Source organism: Carcharodon carcharias, chromosome 17, assembly GCF_017639515.1.
Source record: "Carcharodon carcharias isolate sCarCar2 chromosome 17, sCarCar2.pri, whole genome shotgun sequence".
NCBI classification, from domain to species: domain Eukaryota; kingdom Metazoa; phylum Chordata; class Chondrichthyes; order Lamniformes; family Lamnidae; genus Carcharodon; species Carcharodon carcharias.
In genome coordinates, this window is record NC_054483.1 from 39,653,872 (window position 1) to 39,672,567 (window position 18,696).

Here is an 18,696-nt window from a genome sequence, read left to right on the forward strand (position 1 = left end):
GGACTATAGGGAAACCGTAGAGAGCCACTGGGCTCAGTGTGGACTATAGGGAAACGGTAGAGAGCCACTAGAATCAGTGTGGGATATAGGGAAACCGTAGAGAGCAGCTGGAGTCAGGGTAAGCTATAGGGAAATCATAGAGAGCCACTGAAGTCAGTGTTGGCTATGGGGAAACCGTAGAGAGCCACTGGAGCCAGTGTGGGCAATAGCGAAACCGTTGAGTGCCACTAGGGTCAGTGTGGGCTATAGGAAAGCCGTATAAAGCCACTAGAATCAGTGGGGGGTATAGGGAAGCCGAAAAGGGCCACTGGAGTCAGTGTGGTCTAATGGGAAACCGTAGAGAGCCAATGGTGCTGTTTCGAATATCGTGAGATCCACTGGAGTCAGTGTGGGCTATAGGGAACCCGTAGAGAGCCACTGGAGTCAGAGTGGGATATAGGGAAACTGTAGAGAGCTACTGGAGTCAGTGTGGATTATAGGGAAACCGTCGAGAAACAATGGAGTCAGTGTGGGCTATAGGAAAACCGTAGAGAGCCACTGGAGTTAGTGTGGAATTTCGAAAAACCATAGTGAGCCACTGGAGTGAGTGTGGCATATAGGGAATCCGTGCAGAGCCAATGAATTCAGTGTGGGCTATAGGGAATCTGTAGAGAGCCACTGGTGTCAGTGTGGTCTATAGGGACACCATAGAGAGCCCCTGGAGTCAGAGTGGGATATAGGGAAACTGTAGAGAGCTACTAGAGTCAGTGTGGGCTATAAGGAAATCGTAGAGAGCTCTTGGAGTCATTGTGCGCTATAGGAAAATCATAATGAGCCACTGGAGTGAGTGTGGGAAATAGGGAAAACGTACAGAGCCACTGGAGTCAGTGTGGGCTATAGTTAATCTGTAGAGAGTCATTGGAGTCAGTGAGGGCTTTAGGGAAACCGTACAGAGTCACTGGAGTCAGTGTGGGATATAGGGAATCCGTAGAGAGACACTGGAGGCAGTGTGCACTATAGGGAAACTATAGAGAGCCAATGGAGTCAGTGTGGGATATAGGGAAGCTATAGAGAGCCACTGGAATCAGTGTGGGCTATAGGGAAACTGTAGAGAGCCACTGGAGTGAGTCTGGAACATGGGGAAACCGTACAGAGACACTGCAGTCAGTGTGGGCATTAGGGAATCTGCAGAGATCCTCTGGATTCAGTGAGAGCTATCGGGAAACCACGAAGAGCCACTGTGGTTAGCGTGGTCTATTGGAAAACAGTAGACAGCTGCTGGAATCAGTGTCGGATATATGGAAGCCATAGAGAGCCACTGGAGTCACTGTGTGCTAAAGAGAAACCGTAGAGAGCCACCAGAGTCAGTGTGTGATATAGGGAAACTATAGTGAGCCACTGGAGTCAGTGTGGGATATAGGCAAAACCTAGAGAGCAACTAGAGTCAGTGTGGGCTATACAAAAACTGCAGAGTGCCACTGGGGTCGGTGTGTGCTATAGGGAAACCGTAGAGAATCGTTGAAGTCATTGTGGAATATACAGAAACCGAGGAGATCCAATGGTGTAACAGTTGTCAGTGTGGACTACAGGGAAACCATAGCGTGCCACCGGAGTCAGTGTGGACTATAGGGAAACCGTACAGACCGACTGGAGGCAGTGTGGACTATAGGGAAACCGTCGAGAGCCACTGGGCTCAGTGTGGACTATAGGGAAACAGTAGAGAGCCACTAGAATCAGTGTGGGATATAGGGAAACCGTGAGAGCCGGTGGAGATTGTGTGGAATATAGGGAAAACGTAGAGAGCTACTGGAGTCACTGTGGGCTATTGGGAAAACCTAGAGAGCTACTAGAGTCAGTGAAGGCTAAAAGGATATCATAGAGAGCCACTGAAGTCAGTGTTGGCTATGGGGAAACCGTAGAGAGCCACTGGAGCCAGTGTGGGCAATAGCGAAACCGTTGAGTGCCACTAGGGTCAGTGTGGGCTATAGGAAAGCCGTATAAAGCCACTAGAATCAGTCGGGGGGTATAGGGAAGCCGAAAAGGGCCACTGGAGTCAGTGTGGTCTATTGGGAAACCGTAGAGAGCCAATGGTGCTGTTTCGAATATCGTGAGATCCACTGGAGTCAGTGTGGGCTATAGGGAACCCGTTGAGAGCCTCGGGTGTCAGTGTGGACTATAGGAAAACCGTAGAGAGCCACTAGAGACGAAGTGGAATATAAGGAAACTGTAGAGAGCTACTGGAGTCAACGTGGGCTATAAGGAAGCCCTCGAGAGCTTCTGGGGTCAGTGTCGACAATAGGGAAACTATAGAGAGCCACTGAATCAGTGTCGGCTATGGGGAAAACCTAGAGTGTCGCTGGAGTCAGTGTGTGCTATAGGGAAACCGTAGAGTGACCCGGGTGTCACTGTGGACTATAGGGAAACTGTAGAGAGCCAATGGAGTCAGAGTGGGATATATGGAAACTGTAGAGAGATACTGGAGTCATTGTGGGCTATAGGGAAACCTTAGAGAGCCGCTGGAGTCAGTGTAGGCTTTAGGGAATCTATAGAGAGCGAGTGAATCACTGTCGGCTATGGGGAAACCCCAGAGTGCCGCTGGTGTCAGTGTGGGCTTTAGGGAAACCGTAGTGAGCCGCTGGTGTCAGTGTGGACTATAGGGAAGCCGTAGAGAGCCACTGGAGTCGGAGTGTGATATAGGGAAACTATAGAGCGTCACTGGGGTCAATGTGCTCTATAAGAACATTGTAGAGAGCCGCAGAAATCAGTGTGGGATATAGGGAAACAGTAGAGAGCAGCTGGAATCTGTGTAAGCTATAGGGAAACCGTCGAGAAACAATGGAGTCAGAGTTGGATATAGGGAAACTGTAGAGAGCAGCTGGAGTCAGAGTAAGCTATAGGGAAATCAGAGAGAGCCACTGATGTCAGTGTCAGCTATTGGGAAAACATAGAGAGCCACTGGAGCCAATGTGGGCTATAGCGAAACCGTTGAGAGCCACTAGGGTCAGTGTGGGCTATAGGAAAGCCATAGAAAGCCAGTAGAATCTGTGTGTGATATAGTGCAGCCGAGGAGGGCCACTGGAGTCAATGTGGAATATAGGGAAACCGTAGAGAGCCAATGGTGCTGTTTTGAATATCGGGAAACCGTACAGAGCCACTGGGGTCTTGTGGACTATAGAGAAACCGTTGAGAGCCAATGATGTCAGTGTGGACTATCGGGAAACCGGAGAGAGCCGCTGGTGTCAGTGTGCACTATAGGGAAACCGTAGAGAGCCGCTGGTGTCAGTGTGCACTATAGGGAAACCGTAGAGTGCCGCTGGTGTCAGTGTGGACTATAGGGAAAATGTAGAGAGCCACTGGAGTGAAGGTGGGCCATAGGGAATCTGTGGAGAGCTACTGAAGTTGGTGTGGGCTATAGGGAAACCGCAGAGAGCCGCTGGAGTCAGTGTGGTATTTCGAAAAACCATAGTGAGCCACTGGAGTGAGTGTGGGATATATGGAAAGCGTACAGAGCCAATGAATTCTTTGTGGGCTATAGGGAATCTGTAGAGAGCCACTGGTGTCAGTGTGGTCTATATGGACACCGTAGAGAGCCCCTGGAGTCAGGGTGGGATAATGGGAAACCGTAGATGTGTACTGGAGTCAGTGTGGGCTGTAAGGAATTCGTAGAGAACTCTTGGAGTCATTGTGCTCAATAGGAAAATCATAATGAGACACTGGAGTGAGTGTGGGAAATAGGGAAAACGTACAGAGCCACTGGAGTCAGTGTGGGCTATAGTTAATATGTAGAGAGTCATTGGAGTCAGTGAGGGCTTTAGGGAAACCGTACAGAGTCACTGGAGTCAGTGTGGGATATAGGGAAGCTATAGAGAGCCACTGGAGTGAGTCTGGAACATGGGGAAACCGTACAGAGACACTGCAGTCAGTGTGGGCATTAGGGAATCTGCAGAGATTCTCTGGATTCAGTGAGAGCTATAGGGTAACCACGAAGAGCCAATGTGGTTAGCGTGGTCTATTGGAAAACCGAAGAAAGCTGCTGGAATCAGTGTCGGTTATATGGAAGCCATAGAGAGCCACTGGAGTCACTGTGGGCTATAGAGAAACCGTAGAGAGCCACCAGAGTCAGTGTGTGATATAGGGAAACTGTAGTGAGCCACTGGAGTCAGTTGGGATAAAGGCAAAACCTAGAGAGCAACTGGAGTCAGTGTGGGCTATACGAAAACCGTAGAGTGCCACTGGGTCGGTGTGTGCTATAGGGAAACCGTAGAGAATCGTTGAAGTCATTGTGGACTATACGGAAACCAAAGAGATCCAATGCTGTCACAGTTGTCAGTGTGGACTACAGGGAAACCATAGCGAGCCTCCGGAGTCACTGTGGACTTTAGGGAAAATGTACAGACCGACTGGAGACAGTGTGGACTATAGGGAAACCGTAGAGAGCCACTGGGCTCAGTGTGGACTACAGGCAAACAGTAGAGAGCCACTAGAATCAGTGTGGGATATAGGGAAACCGTAGAGAGCAGCTAGAGTCAGTGTAAGCTATAGGGAAAACATAGAGAGCCACTGAAGTCAGTGTTGGCTATGGGGAAACCGTAGAGAGCCACTGGAGCCAGTGTGGGCAATAGCGAAACCGTTGAGGGCCACTGGGTCAGTGTGGGCTGTAGGAAAGCCGTATAAAGCCACTAGAATCAGTGGGGAGTATAGGGAAGCCGAAAAGGGCCACTAGAGTCAGTGTGGTCTATTGGGAAACCGTAGAGAGCCAATGTTGCTGTTTCGACTATCGTGAGATCCACTGGAGTCAGTGTGGGCTATAGGGAACCCGTAGAGAGCCCCTGGTGTCAGTCTGGACTATAGCGAAACCGTAGAGAGCCGCTGGTGTCAGTCTGTTCTATAGGGAAACCATAGAGAGCCACTGGAGACGGAGTGGGATATAAGGAAACTGTAGAGAGCTACTGGAGTCAGTGTGGGCTATAGGAAACCGTAGAGAGCCTCTGGAGTTTGTGTGGTATAAAGGGAATACGTAGAGAGCTACTGGAGTCAACGTGGGCTATAAGGAAACCCTCGAGAGCTACTGGGGTCAGTGTCGGCAATAGGGAAACTATAGAGAGCCATTGAATCAGTGTCGGCTATGGGGAAAACCTGGAGTGTTGCTGGAGTCAGTGTGTGCTATAGGGAAACCGTAGAGTGCCCCTGGTGTCACTGTGGACAATAGGGAAACTGCAGAGAGCCGCTGGAGTCAGAGTGGGATATAGGGAAACTGTAGAGAGATACTGGAGTCAGTGTGGGCTATAGGGAAACCTTAGAGAGCCGCTGGAGTCAGTGTAGGCTTTAGGGAATCTATAGAGAGCGAGTGAATCAGTGTCTGCTACGGGGAAACCCAAGAGTGCCGCTGGTGTCAGTGTGGGCTTTAGGGAAACCGCAGTGAGCCGCTGGTGACAGTGTGGACTTTAGGGAAACCGTAGAGAGCCACTGGAGTCAGAGTGGGATATAGGGAAACTGTAGCGAGCTACTGGAGTCAGTGTGGACTATAGAGAAACCATCGAGAAACAATGGAGTCAGTGTGGGCTATAGGAAAACCGTAGAGAGCCACTGGAGTTAGTGTGGAATTTCGAAAATCCATAGTGAGCCACTGGAGTGAGTGTGGGATATAGGGAAACCGTACAGAGCCAATGAATTCAGTGTGGGCTATAGGGAATCTGTAGAGAGCCACTGGTGTCAGTGTGGTCTATAGGGACACCGTTGAGAGCCCCTGGAGTCAGAGTGGGATATAGGGAAACTGTAGAGAGCTACTGGAGTCACTGTGGGCTATAAGGAAATCGTAGAGAGCTCTTGGAGTAATTTTGCGCTATAGGTAAATCATAATGAGCCACTGGAGTGAGTGTGGGAAATAGGGAAAACGTACAGATTCACTGGAGTCTGTGTGGGCTGTGGTTAATCTGTAGAGAAACATTTTAGTCAGTGAGGGCTTTAGGGAAACCATACAGAGTCACTGGAGTCAGTGTGGGATATAGGGAAACCGTAGAGAGACACTGGAGGCAGTGTGGACTATAGGGAAACAGTAGAGAGCCAATGGAGTCAGTGTGGTATATAGGGAAGCTATAGAGAGCCACTGGAATCAGTGTGGGCTATAGGGAAACTGTAGAGAGCCACTGGAGTGAGTCTGGAACATGGGGAAACCGTACAGAGACACGGCAGTCAGTGTGGGCATTAGGGAATCTGCAGAGATCCTCTGGATTCAGTGAGAGCTATAGGGAAACCAAGAAGAGCCACTGTGGTTAGCGTGGTCTATTGGAAAACCGTAGACTGCTACTGGAATCAGTGTCGGATATATGGAAGCCATAGAGAGCCACTGGAGTCACTGTGGGCTAAAGAGAAACCGTAGAGAGCCACCAGAGTCAGTGTGTGATATAGGGAAACTATAGTGAGCCACTGGAGTCAGTGTGGGATATAGGCAAAACCTAGAGAGCAACTGGAGTCAGTGTGGGCTATACGAAAACCGTAGAGTGCCACTGGGGTCGGTGTGTGCTATAGGGAAACCGTAGAGAATCGTTGAAGTCATTGTGGACTATAGGGAAACCGAGGAGATCCAATGGTGTCACAGTTGTCAGTGTGGACTACAGGGAAACCATAGCGAGCCACCGGAGTCAGTGTGGACTATAGAGAAACCGTACAGACCGACTGGAGACAGTGTGGACTATAGGGAAACCGTAGTGAGCCACTGGGCTCAGTGTGGACTATAGGGAAACAGTAGAGAGCCACTAGAATCAGTGTGGGATATAGGGAAACCGTAGAGAGCCGGTGGAGTTTGTGTGGAATATAGGGAAAACGTAGAGAGCTACTGGAGTCACTGTGGGCTATAGGGAAAACCTGGAGAGCTACTAGAGACAGAGTAGGCTATAGGGAAATCATAGAGAGCCACTGAAGTCAGTGTTGGCTATGGGGAAACCGTAGAGAGCCACTGGAGCCAGTGTGGGCAATAGCGAAACCGTTGAGTGCCACTAGGGTCAGTGTGGGTTATAGGAAAGCCGTATAAAGCCACTAGTATCAGTGGGGTATATAGGGAAGCCGAAAAGGGCCACTGGAGTCAGTGTGGTCTATTGGGAAACCGTAGAGAGCCAATGGTGCTGTTTCGACTATCGTGAGATCCGCTGGAGTCAGTGTGGGCTATAGGGAACCCGTAGAGAGCCCCTGGTGTCAGTCTGTTCTATAGGGAAACCATAGAGAGCCACTGGAGACAGAGTGGGATATAAGGAAACTGTAGAGAGCTACTGGAGTCAGTGTGGGCTATAGGAAAACCGTAGAGAGCCTCTGGAGTTTGTGTGGGATAAAGAGAAAACGTAGAGAGCTGCTGGAGTCAACGTGGGCTATAAGGAAACCCTCGAGAGCTACTGGGGTCAGTGTCAGCAATAGGGAAACAATAGAGAGCCACTGAATCAGTGTCGGCTATAGGGAAAACCTAGAGTGTCGCTGGAGTCAGTGTGTGCTATAGGGAAACCGTAGAGCGCCCCTGGTGTCACTGTGGACTATAGGCAAACTGTAGAGAGCCGCTGGAGTCAGAGTGGGATATAGGGAAACGGTAGAGAGATACTGGAGTCAGTGTGGGCTATAGGGAAACCTTAGAGAGCCGCTGGTGTCAGCGTAGGCTTTAGGGAATCTATAGAGAGCGAGTGAATCATTGTCAGCTATGGGGAAACTCTACAGTGCCGCTGGTGTCAGTGTGGGCATTAGGGAAACCGTAGTGAGCCGCTGGTGTCTGTGTGGACTATAGGGAAACTGCAGAGAGCTACTGGAGTCAGTGTGGACTATAGGGAAACCGTCGAGAAACAATGGAGTCATTGTGGGCTATAGGAAAACCGTAGAGAGCCACTGGAGTTTGTGTGGAATATAGGTAAAACGTAGAGAGCTACTGGAGTCACTGCGGGCTATAGGGAAATCCTAGAGAGCTACTAGAGTCAGAATAGGCAATAGCGAAACCACAGAGAGCCACTGAAACAGTGTCGGCTATGGGGAAAACCTAGAGTGCCGCTGGAGTCAGTGCAGGCTTAAGGGAAACCGCAGAGAGCAGCAGGATTAACTGTGGACTATAGGAAAACACTAGAGAGCCACTGGAGTCGGAGTGTGATATAGGGAAACTATAGAGCGCCACTGGGGTCAATGTGCTCTATAGGAACATTGTAGAGAGCCGCTGGAATCAGTGTGGGATATAGGGAAACAGTAGAGAGCAGCTGGAGTCAGTGTAGGCTATAGGGAAACCGTCGAGAAACAATGGAGTCATAGTTGGATATAGGGAAACTGTAGAGAGCAGCTGGAGTCAGTGTAAGCTATAGGGAAATCAGAGATAGCCACTGAAGTCAGTGTCAGCTATTGGGAAACCATAGAGAGCCAATGGAGCCAATGTGGGCTACAGCGAAACTGTTGAAAGTCACTAGGGTCAGTGTGGGCTATAGGAAAGCCGTAGAAAGCCAGTAGAATCTGTGTGGGATATAGTGAAGCCGAGGAGGGCCACTGGAGTCAATGTGGAGTATAGGGAAACCATAGAGAGCCAATGGTGCTGTTTCGACTATCGGGAAACCGTACAGAGCCACTGGGGTCTTGTGGACTATAGAGAAACCGTTGAGAGCCAATGATGTCAGTGTGGACTATCGGGAAACCGTAGAGAGCCGCTGGTGTCAGTGTGCACTATAGGGAAACCGTAGAGAGCCGCTGGTGTCAGTTTGCACTATAGGGAAACCGTAGAGAGCCGCTGGTGTCAGTGTGCACTATAGGGATAATGTAGAGACCACTGGAGTGAAGGTGGGCCAAAGGGAATCTGTAGAGTACTACTGAAGTTGGTGTGGGCTATAGGGAAACCGTAGAGAGCCGCTGGAGTCAGTGTGGAATTTCGAAAAACCATAGTGAGCCAGTGGTGCTGTTTCGACTATCGTGAGATCCACTGGAGTCAGTGTGGGCTATAGGGAATCTGTAGAGAGCCACTGGGGTCAGTGTGGACTATAGGGAAACCGTAGAGAGCTGCTGGTGTCAGTCTGTTCTATAGGGAAACCATAGAGAGCCACTGGAGACAGAGTGGGATATAAGGAAACTGTAGAGAGCTACTGGAGTCAGTGTGGGCTATAGGAAAACCGTAGAGAGCCTCTGGAGTTTGTGTGGGATAAAGGGAAAACGTATGGAGCTACTGGACTATAAGGAAACTATAAGGAGTGGGCTATAAGGAAACCCTCGAGAGCTACTGAATCAGTGTCGGCTATGGGGAAAACCTAAAGTGTCGCTGGAGTCAGTGTGTGCTATAAGGAAACCAAAGAGTGCCCCTGGTGTCACTGTGGACTATAGGGAAACTGTAGAGAGCCGCTGGAGTCAGAGTGGGATATAGGGAAACTGTAGAGAGATACTGGATTCAGTGTGGGCTATAGGGAAACCTTAGAGAGCCGCTGGAGTCAGTGTAGGCTTTAGGGAATCTATAGAGAGTGAGTGAATCAGTGTCGGCTATGGGGAAACCCTAGAGTGCCGCTGGTGTCAGTGTGGGCTTTAGGGAAACCGTAGTGAGCCGCTGGTGTCAGTGTGGACTATAGGGAAACCGTAGAGAGCCACTGGAGTCAGAGTGGGATATAGGGAAACTGTAGAGATCTACTGGAGTCAGTGTGAACTATAGGGAAACCGTCGAGAAACAATGGAGTCAGTGTGGTCTATAGGAAAACCGTAGAGAGCCACTGGATTTTGTGTGGAGTAGAGGGAAAACGTAGAGAGCTACTGGAGTCACTGTGGGCTATAGGGAAAACCTAGAGAGCTACTAGAGTCAGTGTAGGCAATAGCGAAACTAGAGAGAGCCACTGAATCAGTGTCGGCTATGGGGAAAACCTAGAGTGCCGCTGGAGTCAGTTCAGGATTTAAAGAAACCGCAGAGAGCAGCTGGACTACCTGTGGACTATAGGGAAACCATAGAGAACAACTGGAGCCGGAGTGTGATATAGGGAAACTATAGAGCGCCACTGGGGTCAATGTGCTCTATAGGAACATTGTAGAGAGCCGCTGGAATCATTGTGGGATATAGGGAAACCGTAGAGAGCAGCTGGAGTCAGTGTAAGCTATAGGGAAACGGTCGAGAAACAATGGAGTCAGAGTTGGCTATAGGGAAACTGTAGAGAGCAGCTGGAGTCAGTGTAAGCTATAGGGAAATCAGAGAGAGCCACTGAAGTCAGTGTCAGCAATTGGGAAACCATAGAGAGCCACTGGAGCAAATGTTGGCTATAGCGAAACTGTTGAGAGCCACTAGGGGCAGTGTGGGCTATAGGAAAGCCGTAGAAAGCCAGTAGAATCTGTGTGGGATATAGTGAAGCCGAAGAGGGCCACTGGAGTCAACGTGGAGTATAGGGAAACCGTAGAGTGTCAATGGTGCTGTTTCGACTATCGGGAAACCGTACAGAGCCACTGGGGTCTTGTGGACTATAGAGAAACCGTTGAGAGCCAATGATGTCAGTGTGGACTATCGGGAAACCGTTGAGAGCCGCTGGGGTCAGTGTGCACTATAGGGAAACCGTAGAGAGCCGCTGGTGTCAGTGTGCACTATAGGGGAAACGTAGAGAGCCACTGGAGTGAAGTTGGGCTAAAGGGAACCTGTAGAGAGCTACTGAAGTTGGTGTGGGCTATAGGGAAACAGTAGAGAGACGCTGGAGTCAGTGTGGAATTTCGAAAAACGATAGTGAACCACTGGAGTGAGTGTGGGATACAGGGAAACCGTACAGAGCCAATGAAGTCAGTGTGGGCTATAGGGAATCTGTAGAGAGCCACTGGTGTCAGTGTGGTCTATAGGGACACCGTAAAGAGCCCCTGGAGTCAGATTGGGATATAGGGAAACTGTAGAGAGCTACTGGAGTCAGTGTGGGCTATAAGGAAATCGTAGAGAGCTCTTGGAGTCATTGTGCGCTATAGGTAAATCATAATGAGCCACTGGAGTGAGTGTGTTAAATAGGGAAAACGTACAGAGCCACTGGAGTCAGTGTGGGCTATAGTTAATCTGTAGAGAGTCATTGGAGTCAATGAGGGCTTTAGGGAAACCGTACAGAGACACTGGAGTCAGTGTGGGATATAGGGAAACCGTAGAGAGACACTGGAGGCAGTGGGGACTATAGGGAAACTGTAGAGAGCCACTGGAGTGAGTCAGGAACATGGGGAAACCGTAGAGAGACACTGAAGTCAGTGTGGGCATTAGGAAATCTGCAGAGATCCTCTGGATTCAGTGAGAGCTATAGGGACACCACGAAGAGCCACTGTGGTTAGCGTGGTCAATTGGAAAACGGAAGACAGCTGCTGGAATCAGTGTCGGATATATGGAAGCCACAGAGAGCCACTGGAGTCACTGTGGGCTAAAGAGAAACCGTAGAGAGCCACCAGAGTCAGTGTGTGATATAGGGAAACTGTAGTGAGCCAAAGGAGTCAGTGTGGGATATAGGCAAAACCTAGAGAGCAACTGGAGTCAGTGTGGGCTATACGAAAACCGTAGAGTGCCAGTGGGGTCGGTGTGTGCTATAGGGAAACCGTAGAGAATCGTTGAAGTCATTGTGGACTATACGGAAACCGAGGAGATCCAATGGTGTCACAGTTGTCAGTTTGGACTATAGGGAAACCATAGAGAGCCACCGGAGTCAATGTGGACTATAGGGAAACCGTACAGACCGACTGGAGACAGTGTGGACTATAGGGAAACCGTAGTGAGCCACTGGGCTCAGGGTGGACTATAGGGAAACAGTAGAGAGCCACTAGAATCAGTGCGGGATATAGGGAAACCGTAGAGAGCCGGTGGAGTTTGTGTGGAATATAGGGAAAACGTAGAGAGCTACTGGAGTCACTGTGGGCTATAGGGAAAACCTGGAGAGCTACTAGAGTCAGTGTAGGCTATATGGAAATGATAGAGAGCCACTGAAGTCAGTGTTGGCTATGGGGAAACCGTAGAGAGCCACTGGAGCCAGTGTGGGCAATAGCAAAACCGTTGAGTGCCACTAGGGTCAGTGTGGGCTATAGGAATGCCGTATAAAGCCACTAGAATCAGTGGGGTGTATAGGGAAGCCGAAAAGGGCCACTGGAGTCAGTGTGGTCTATTGGGAAACCGTAGAGAGCCAATGGTGCTGTTTCGACCATCTTGAGATGCACTGGAGGCATTGTGGGCTATAGGGAACCCGTAGAGAGCCCCTGGTGTCAGTGTGGACTATAGGGAAACCGTAGAGAGCTGCTGGTGTCAGTCTGTTCTATAGGGAAACCATAGAGAGCCACTGGAGACAGAGTTGGATATAAGGAAACTGTAGAGAGCTACTGGAGTCAGTGTGGGCTATAGGAAAACCGTAGAGAGCCTCTGGAGTATGTGTGGGATAAAGGGAAAACGTAGAGAGCTATTGGAGTCAACGTGGGCTATAAGGAAACCCTCGAGAGCTACTGGGGTCAGTGTCGGCAATAGGGAAACTATAGAGAGCCACTGAATCAGTGTCGGCTATAGGGAGAACCTAGAGTGTCGCTGGAGTCAGTGTGTGCTATAGGGAAACTGTAGAGTGACCCTGGTGTCACTGTGGTCTATAGGGAAACTGTAGAGAGCCGCTGGAGTCAGAGTGGGATATAGGGAAACTGCAGAGAGATACTGGAGTCAGTGTGGGCTATAGGGAGCTCTAGAGAGCCGCTGCAGTCAGTGTAGGCTTTAGGGAATCTATAGAGAGCGAGTGAATCATTGTCGGCTATGGGGAAACCCTAGAGTGCCGCTGGTGTCAGTGTGGGCTTTAGGGAAACCGTAGTGAGCCGCTGGTGTCAGTGTGGACTATAGGGTAGCCGTAGAGAGCCACTGGAGTCAGAGTGGGATATAGGGAAACTGTAGAGAGCTACTGGAGTCAGTGTGGACTATAGGGAAACCGTCGAAAAACAATGGAGTCATTGTGGGCTATAGGAAAACCGTAGAGAGCCACTGGAGTTTGTGTGGAATATAGGGAAAACGTAGAGAGCTACTGGAGTCACTGTGGGCTATAGGGAAAACCTAGAGAGCTACTAGAGTCAGTGTAGGCAATAGGGAAACCACAGAGAGCCACTGAAACAGTGTCGGCTATGGGGAAAACCTACAGTGCCGCTGGAGTCAGTGCAGGCTTTAGGGAAACCGCAGAGAGCAGCTGGATTAACTGTGGACTTTAGGGAAACCATAGAGAGCCACTGGAGTCGGAGTGTGATATAGGGAAACTATAGAGCGCCACTGGGGTCAATGTGCTCTATAGGAACATTGTAGAGAGCCGCTGGAATCAGTGTGGGATATAGGGAAACAGTAGAGAGCCGCTGGAGTCAGTGTAAGCTATAGGGAAACCGTCGAGAAACAATGGAGTCAGAGTTGGATATAGGGAAACTGTAGAGAGCAGCTGGAGTCAGTGTAAGCTATAGGGAAATCAGAGATAGCCACTGAAGTCAGTGTCAGCTATTGGGAAACCATAGAGAGCCACTGGAGCCAATGTGGGCTATAGCGAAACTGTTGAGAGTCACTAGGGTCAGTGTGGGCTATAGGAAAGCCGTAGAAAGCCAGTAGAATCTGTGTGGGATATAGTGAAGCCGAGGAGGGCCACTGGAGTCAATGTGGAGTATAGGGAAACCGTAGAGAGCCAATGGTGCTGTTTCGACTATCGGGAAACCGTACAGAGCCACTGGGGTCTTGTGGACTATGGAGAAACCGTTGAGAGCCAATGATGTCAGTGTGGACTATCGGGAAACCGTAGAGAGCTGCTGGTGTCAGTGTGGACTATCGGGAAACCGTAGAGAGCTGCTGGTGTCAGTGTGCATTATAGGGAAACCGTAGAGAGCCGCTGGAGTCAGAGTGGGATATAGGGAAACTGTAGAGATCTACTGGAGTCAGTGTGAACTATAGGGAAACCGTCGAGAAACAATGGAGTCAGTGTGGTCTATAGGAAAACCGTAGAGAGCCACTGGATTTTGTGTGGAGTAGAGGGAAAACGTAGAGAGCTACTGGAGTCACTGTGGGCTATAGGGAAAACCTAGAGAGCTACTAGAGTCAGTGTAGGCAATAGCGAAACTAGAGAGAGCCACTGAATCAGTGTCGGCTATGGGGAAAACCTAGAGTGCCGCTGGAGTCAGTTCAGGATTTAAAGAAACCGCAGAGAGCAGCTGGACTAACTGTGGACTATAGGGAAACCATAGAGAACAACTGGAGTCGGAGTGTGATATAGGGAAACTATAGAGCGCCACAGGGGTCAATGTGCTCTATAGGAACTTTGTAGAGAGCCGCAGGAATCATTGTGGGATATAGGGAAACCGTAGAGAGCAGCTGGAGTCAGTGTAAGCTATAGGGAAACGGTCGAGAAACAATGGAGTCAGAGTTGGCTATAGGGAAACTGTAGAGAGCAGCTGGAGTCAGTGTAAGCTATAGGGAAATCAGAGAGAGCCACTGAAGTCAGTGTCAGCGATTGGGAAACCATAGAGAGCCACTGGAGCAAATGTGGGCTATAGCGAAACTGTTGAGAGCCACTAGGGTCAGTGTGGGCTATAGGAAAGCCGTAGAAAGCCAGTAGAATCTGTGTGGGATATAGTGAAGCCGAAGAGGGCCACTGGAGTCAACGTGGAGTATAGGGAAACCGTAGAGTGTCAATGGTGCTGTTTCGACTATCGGGAAACCGTACAGAGCCACTGGGGTCTTGTGGACTATAGAGAAACCGTTGAGAGCCAATGATGTCAGTGTGGACTATCGGGAAACCGTTGAGAGCCGCTGGGGTCAGTGTGCACTATAGGGAAACCGTAGAGAGCCGCTGGTGTCAGTGTGCACTATAGGGGAAACGTAGAGAGCCACTGGAGTGAAGTTGGGCTAAAGGGAACCTGTAGAGAGCTACTGAAGTTGGTGTGGGCTATAGGGAAACAGTAGAGAGACGCTGGAGTCAGTGTGGAATTTCGAAAAACGATAGTGAACCACTGGAGTGAGTGTGGGATACAGGGAAACCGTACAGAGCCAATGAAGTCAGTGTGGGCTATAGGGAATCTGTAGAGAGCCACTGGTGTCAGTGTGGTCTATAGGGACACCGTAAAGAGCCCCTGGAGTCAGATTGGGATATAGGGAAACTGTAGAGAGCTACTGGAGTCAGTGTGGGCTTTAAGGAAATCGTAGAGAGCTCTTGGAGTCATTGTGCGCTATAGGTAAATCATAATGAGCCACTGGAGTGAGTGTGTTAAATAGGGAAAACGTACAGAGCCACTGGAGTCAGTGTGGGCTATAGTTAATCTGTAGAGAGTCATTGGAGTCAGTGAGGGCTTTAGGGAAACCGTACAGAGACACTGGAGTCAGTGTGGGATATAGGGAAACCGTAGAGAGACACTGGAGGCAGTGTGGACTATAGGGAAACTGTAGAGAGCCACTGGAGTGAGTCAGGAACATGGGGAAACCGTAGAGAGACACTGAAGTCAGTGTGGGCATTAGGAAATCTGCAGAGATCCTCTGGATTCAGTGAGAGCTATAGGGACACCACGAAGAGCCACTGTGTTTAGCGTCGTCAATTGGAAAACGGAAGACAGCTGCTGGAATCAGTGTCGGATATATGGAAGCCACAGAGAGCCACTGGAGTCACTGTGGGCTAAAGAGAAACCGTAGAGAGCCACCAGAGTCAGTGTGTGATATAGGGAAACTGTAGTGAGCCAAAGGAGTCAGTGTGGGATATAGGCAAAACCTAGAGAGCAACTGGAGTCAGTGTGGGCTATACGAAAACCGTAGAGTGCCAGTGGGGTCGGTGTGTGCTATAGGGAAACCGTAGAGAATCGTTGAAGTCATTGTGGACTATACGGAAACCGAGGAGATCCAATGGTGTCACAGTTGTCAGTTTGGACTATAGGGAAACCATAGAGAGCCACCGGAGTCAATGTGGACTATAGGGAAACCGTACAGACCGACTGGAGACAGTGTGGACTATAGGGAAACCGTAGTGAGCCACTGGGCTCAGGGTGGACTATAGGGAAACAGTAGAGAGCCACTAGAATCAGTGCGGGATATAGGGAAACCGTAGAGAGCCGGTGGAGTTTGTGTGGAATATAGGGAAAACGTAGAGAGCTACTGGAGTCACTGTGGGCTATAGGGAAAACCTGGAGAGCTACTAGAGTCAGTGTAGGCTATAGGGAAATGATAGAGAGCCACTGAAGTCAGTGTTGGCTATGGGGAAACCGTAGAGAGCCACTGGAGCCAGTGTGGGCAATAGCAAAACCGTTGAGTGCCACTAGGGTCAGTGTGGGCTATAGGAATGCCGTATAAAGCCACTAGAATCAGTGGGGTGTATAGGGAAGCCGAAAAGGGCCACTGGAGTCAGTGTGGTCTATTGGGAAACCGTAGAGAGCCAATGGTGCTGTTTCGACCATCTTGAGATGCACTGGAGGCATTGTGGGCTATAGGGAACCCTTAGAGAGCCCCTGGTGTCAGTGTGGACTATAGGGAAACCGTAGAGAGCTGCTGGTGTCAGTCTGTTCTATAGGGAAACCATAGAGAGCCACTGGAGACAGAGTTGGATATAAGGAAACTGTAGAGAGCTACTGGAGTCAGTGTGGGCTATAGGAAAACCGTAGAGAGCCTCTGGAGTATGTGTGGGATAAAGGGAAAACGTAGAGAGCTATTGGAGTCAACGTGGGCTATAAGGAAACCCTCGAGAGCTACTGGGGTCAGTGTCGGCAATAGGGAAACTATAGAGAGCCACTGAATCAGTGTCGGCTATAGGGAGAACCTAGAGTGTCGCTGGAGTCAGTGTGTGCTATAGGGAAACTGTAGAGTGACCCTGGTGTCACTGTGGTCTATAGGGAAACTGTAGAGAGCCGCTGGAGTCAGAGTGGGATATAGGGAAACTGCAGAGAGATACTGGAGTCAGTGTGGGCTATAGGGAGCTCTAGAGAGCCGCTGCAGTCAGTGTAGGCTTTAGGGAATCTATAGAGAGCGAGTGAATCATTGTCGGCTATGGGGAAACCCTAGAGTGCCGCTGGTGTCAGTGTGGGCTTTAGGGAAACCGTAGTGAGCCGCTGGTGTCAGTGTGGACTATAGGGTAGCCGTAGAGAGCCACTGGAGTCAGAGTGGGATATAGGGAAACTGTAGAGAGCTACTGGAGTCAGTGTGGACTATAGGGAAACCGTCGAAAAACAATGGAGTCATTGTGGGCTATAGGAAAACCGTAGAGAGCCACTGTAGTTTGTGTGGAATATAGGGAAAACGTAGAGAGCTACTGGAGTCACTGTGGGCTATAGGGAAAACCTAGAGAGCTACTAGAGTCAGTGTAGGCAATAGGGAAACCACAGAGAGCCACTGAAACAGTGTCGGCTATGGGGAAAACCTACAGTGCCGCTGGAGTCAGTGCAGGCTTTAGGGAAACCGCAGAGAGCAGCTGGATTAACTGTGGACTTTAGGGAAACCATAGAGAGCCACTGGAGTCGGAGTGTGATATAGGGAAACTATAGAGCGCCACTGGGGTCAATGTGCTCTATAGGAACATTGTAGAGAGCCGCTGGAATCAGTGTGGGATATAGGGAAACAGTAGAGAGCCGCTGGAGTCAGTGTAAGCTATAGGGAAACCGTCGAGAAACAATGGAGTCAGAGTTGGATATAGGGAAACTGTAGAGAGCAGCTGGAGTCAGTGTAAGCTATAGGGAAATCAGAGATAGCCACTGAAGTCAGTGTCAGCTATTGGGAAACCATAGAGAGCCACTGGAGCCAATGTGGGCTATAGCGAAACTGTTGAGAGTCACTAGGGTCAGTGTGGGCTATAGGAAAGCCGTAGAAAGCCAGTAGAATCTGTGTGGGATATAGTGAAGCCGAGGAGGGCCACTGGAGTCAATGTGGAGTATAGGGAAACCGTAGAGAGCCAATGGTGCTGTTTCGACTATCGGGAAACCGTACAGAGCCACTGGGGTCTTGTGGACTATGGAGAAACCGTTGAGAGCCAATGATGTCAGTGTGGACTATCGGGAAACCGTAGAGAGCTGCTGGTGTCAGTGTGGACTATCGGGAAACCGTAGAGAGCTGCTGGTGTCAGTGTGCATTATAGGGAAACCGTAGAGAGCCGCTGGAGTCAGAGTGGGATATAGGGAAACTGTAGAGATCTACTGGAGTCAGTGTGAACTATAGGGAAACCGTCGAGAAACAATGGAGTCAGTGTGGTCTATAGGAAAACCGTAGAGAGCCACTGGATTTTGTGTGGAGTAGAGGGAAAACGTAGAGAGCTACTGGAGTCACTGTGGGCTATAGGGAAAACCTAGAGAGCTACTAGAGTCAGTGTAGGCAATAGCGAAACTAGAGAGAGCCACTGAATCAGTGTCGGCTATGGGGAAAACCTAGAGTGCCGCTGGAGTCAGTTCAGGATTTAAAGAAACCGCAGAGAGCAGCTGGACTAACTGTGGACTATAGGGAAACCATAGAGAACAACTGGAGTCGGAGTGTGATATAGGGAAACTATAGAGCGCCACAGGGGTCAATGTGCTCTATAGGAACTTTGTAGAGAGCCGCAGGAATCATTGTGGGATATAGGGAAACCGTAGAGAGCAGCTGGAGTCAGTGTAAGCTATAGGGAAACGGTCGAGAAACAATGGAGTCAGAGTTGGCTATAGGGAAACTGTAGAGAGCAGCTGGAGTCAGTGTAAGCTATAGGGAAATCAGAGAGAGCCACTGAAGTCAGTGTCAGCGATTGGGAAACCATAGAGAGCCACTGGAGCAAATGTGGGCTATAGCGAAACTGTTGAGAG